Source organism: Rhea americana, unplaced genomic scaffold (genome assembly GCF_003343005.1).
Source record: "Rhea americana isolate MKP2758 unplaced genomic scaffold, rheAme1 scaffold_143, whole genome shotgun sequence".
Classification (NCBI taxonomy): Eukaryota; Metazoa; Chordata; class Aves; order Rheiformes; family Rheidae; genus Rhea; species Rhea americana.
The window spans coordinates 1,062,983-1,066,894 of NW_028185517.1; the positions used below are offsets into that span (position 1 = coordinate 1,062,983).

At 66.6% G+C, this 3,912-nt stretch overlaps 1 long non-coding RNA gene across 2 annotated transcripts; it reads left to right on the forward strand.

Moving 5' to 3' along the window:
- The first annotated feature begins 330 nt into the window (after positions 1 to 330).
- Positions 331 to 3,906, forward strand: LOC146599223 (uncharacterized). Of its 2 annotated transcripts, XR_014895069.1 has the most exons (4): positions 331 to 440; positions 2,938 to 3,019; positions 3,221 to 3,316; positions 3,731 to 3,906. It is a non-coding gene; the product is annotated as an uncharacterized LOC146599223 (long non-coding RNA). The 2 variants fall into 2 exon arrangements; XR_014895068.1 differs by lacking the exon at positions 331 to 440 and having other exon boundaries at positions 2,857 to 3,019.
- The last annotated feature ends 6 nt before the right edge of the window (positions 3,907 to 3,912 follow it).

Here is a 3,912-nt window from a genome sequence, read left to right on the forward strand (position 1 = left end):
TACACGTCGACGYTGGTTATTTATATAACGCCCTTAATGCCAAAGTGTCAATACGCGGAGGGCTGGGAGCCGGCGGGGAAGCCTGTGCCGCCTGCCCGCGGCTCCGCAGACGGCGGCCGCCGGTCACGTCGGTCCAGAGGCGCTGGAGCAGCTGGCCGCGTCCCAGCACGTTGCGCCAGCGCCTCTGGAGACAGCTCCGGCGGGCTGGAGCCAGGCGTGCCGGAGCGGCGCGGGGTCACGCGCCGCCCGCCAGGAGGTAATTGGAGACGGCCTGTSCGGGCTGCAACCGCTGGATGTCCTCTGCGTGCTGCGCCGTGCCCCTCCTGCAGCCCGTGTGGCTCGGGGCAGCCCGCCTTGCCCCGACGTCCGGGCTCTGCCTCTCTGGTCACCCCAGAGGAAGCCGGGGAAGTGCTAGCAGACGCGTAATTTCCCCAAGGACGGTGTGTGGGCTTTGCCCTGGACAGCTAACCGAATTCTTGGATGTCTCTTGCGCTGAGACTTGTTTGTGTGTCGGGGGCCAGGGTGGAACATGTGGTGGGGCGTGTGCAGTTCCTGCTGGGTTTGGTGTGCGGCCGCTCCAGCGCTGGTTTTCAACGCGGCAGCGATAACGCGGGCCGCCGGGCTGCTGCTGGCTTCCAGTTCCGGCGCGCTGCGCCCGCCGCTTTCATGTTCGCTGCTGCGGTTTGCGGGGCACACTTTAAAGGCTTCTCCGGCTAACCCCGGCTGCCGGACTCAAAGGGGAGGAAGCCGGCTGCAGCCAAGAAGAGGAAGCCGGGCGGTTTCCCTTCTGTGCCTGCGAGCGCAGCGCCTGTCAGGGACACGGGTGTAGCCAGATCAGAAGGGAGACAGGACGGGAGGACAGCGGACCCCCTTCCTTCTGCGCTTTCTTGGCGGGGAGAGCTCCCCGCGTGCGTCAGGCCACCGGACAGAGAGAGGAAGCGTGTTCCGGGCAACAAGTGCCGGGCGGCACGGGGCAGCGTGGGGCAGATCCGGCCGCCGGCAGCCTTGCGGCGCTGCAGTGCGTGAAGCCAGCCACGAAGGGGAGCTTCCTTCCCGCAGGAGGGCCGGCGCCGGGCAGCGCGAGGCAAGGAAGGGGGCCCGGCTCGCCCCGCTTCCCCAAAGCGATGCACCAGCGCCCAGTACGCATTTGCAGAGCCTTGCACCGGCCCCCAGTACGCGCCTGCAGCGCCTTGCAGCAGCCCCCAGTACGCGCCTGCAGCGCCTTGCAGCAGCCCCCAGTATGTGCTTGCAGCGCCTTGCACAGCCCCCAGTACGCGCTTGCAGCGCCTTGCACAGCCCCCAGTACGCAGTTGCAGCGCCTCGCAGCAGCCCCCAGTACGCGCTTGCAGCACCTTGCACTAACTCCCAGTACGCACTTGCAGCACCTTGCACTAACCCCCAGTACACAATTGCAGTGCCTCGCACCGGCCCCCAGTACGCGCCTGCAGCACCTTGCACTAACCCCCAGTACACACTTGCAGAGCCTTGCACTGGCCCCCAGTATGCGCTTGCAGCGCCTTGCACAGGCCCCAGTACACACTTGCAGCGCCTTGCACTAACCCCCAGTACGCGCTTGCCGAGCCTCGCACCGGCCCCCAGTACACACTTGCAGCACCTTGCACTAACCCCCAGTACGCGCTTGCAGCGCCTCGCACCAGCCCCCAGTATGCACTTGCAGTGCCTCGCACCGGCCCCCAGTATGCGCTTGCAGTGCCTCGCACCAGCCCCCAGTACGCAATTGCAGCGCCTTGCACCAGCCCCCAGTACACACTTGCAGCGCCTTGCACCGGCCCCCAGCATGCGCTTGCAGCGCCTTGCACCGGCCCCCAGTACACACTTGCAGCGCCTTGCACTAACCCCCAGTACGCGCTTGCCGAGCCTCGCACCGGCCCCCAGGATGCACTTGCAGAGGCAGCTGCAGCAAACGTTTCCCCCGCGTCCGTGGGAGCGCGCGGCCGGAGCGGGCTTGGCTGTGCGCTGGCAGCCGCCTCCGGCTGCTGGTCTGCTGGCGCCCGGCGCCTGCGGGGCAGTTCTCAGCCTCAGGGCAGCGCTGCCTCCCCTCAGCCGGACGCGTGGGGCCGCAGCTGGGCTCGGGCTCGGGCTCAGAGTCGCTGGACTACAGTCGGCTCTTCCACGCATCTATTTCTGGCCCCTAGGGCAGGGGAGGGTGCGCTAGGCGGCCAGCCAGGAGCCTCACAAGAGCTGGGAGCTATTTCTGGCGCCGGCTGCTGACCTGGGGGACCGCTCGCAGCGAGTCGCTTCCCCCTGCACCTTTCTCCTGCCGTGCCTGCTCTGACTCTCCGACCCGACGCTCCCTCCACCACCTGCAGCACCGGGTGCTCCTGGGGGCACCTGGGCTGCTGCCATGCTCCAGCAAGGGTTGTCAGAAGACCATGACGCTTGCTGTGCTGCTTTGCTGTAAATCTGCAGTGGGTGCCTTGGAAGCGCTGTCAATAGACGTATGACGCCTCGGAGGCATGGTTTTCTTACCCCTGACACAGGTACCCTGCAGATAGCTCTTTGTCCAACATATCCACCTCTGCGCTTCTGTCGCTGCCATTCAGACAGGGATCTGCTAGCATCATCCCCTGGCTTGGGGCTAATTAGCCCCCCATCACTGGGGCTAATGACTGCGAGCTCTGTGGGCCAGGCCTGGGCCCCTCCTCTGCTCTGCATCCCTCAGGGCAACCGTAGACAGGGGACAGAATTAAGCAGGGGGCATCAGCAGACGCCCTACGGACATCAGAGGGTGCGGGGTGGAAATGCTTTTGCTGTCACCTTCACATCTCCCCCACCAGTTCCTATATATGGGCCTGCCCTCTCTGAACCCGCTACGCTCCGGTCTCAAGTGACACACTGGGGAGGGGGTGGTGGGGAGGCCTAATTTTAGCCTGTGAATGGAGCTGTGCTGAAGCCGAGTTCTCTGTCCCCGTGAAGGGTACAGCGTCACGCTGTGCTGGGAGGATTCTGCTGCGTGGCTCTCTGAATGCCTCCATCACCGGCTTAGATTGCGGCACAGGTAGGATGCAGCCCTACGATCTTCCTGCTGCTTCTCCAGCTGCTGGATCCCCCCTGCTGTTGCCTCTCCCTCCTCAAAGCCAAAAGTAAGGGAGAGACTGCTGAAGTTTCCCTGTCTGGGCTGTGCCTAATGCTACATCCTTGTCTGATACTGAGCCAGTGGGGAAGTTCAGGCGTGTGAACGCTCCGTTTGCTTGAACAGGGTGATCTGGGCCAGCGGACCATGTCGGGTGCACCGCACTGCTGGCTTCAGCGGGTGAGCCGGTTGTCAGAAATCCGCCTGGCCCCGGCCGGTAAGGTAAGGCGCTCACGGATGTATCTGCCTCTCCCAGAGGAGGGTCGGAGCTACCCCGGCTAGTCGCACCCCCGTGCAGGACCTTGCTTCCTTGCGGCTTCGCTCCTCTGTCCAAAGCGCCCGCTGYGCTGCCGCGGGGAGAGAGCCCCGGACTCGGTGCTGCGCGCGGAGGGGCGCGGGCGGAACGGAGCCGCGGGGGCCGGGAGGGGTCTCGGTGCCGCCAGCCGAGCTGCGGTCCGGCGCAGCGGCGCCTGCGGCTCCCGAGCCTGCAGGAGCCGTCCCGGCTTCGCCCCGGCTCCAGCCCGCGGGCAAACGGGGCAGCAGGCCGGGGGCAGGGTTGAGCGGGTCTGCAGGGTGCTCGGCTCGCCCCGCGCGTGCCRGCCTCACCAGCCGCCTGCCCTCGCTCTGCCCCTGCAGCCATGGAGAGCTTCGAGTACAGCATCCAGCTGAGCGACAGGGACTGGGCCGAGTTCTACGCGGCCGCGGAGGAGTGCAGCCTGAGGCCGGCCGCCCTGGCCGCGGCGGAGGAGCCGCGCCCCGGCGACCTTGAAGGAGGGGACGGCGCGCCGGCGAGGGGGCGCCGAGCCAGCGCCGACGGG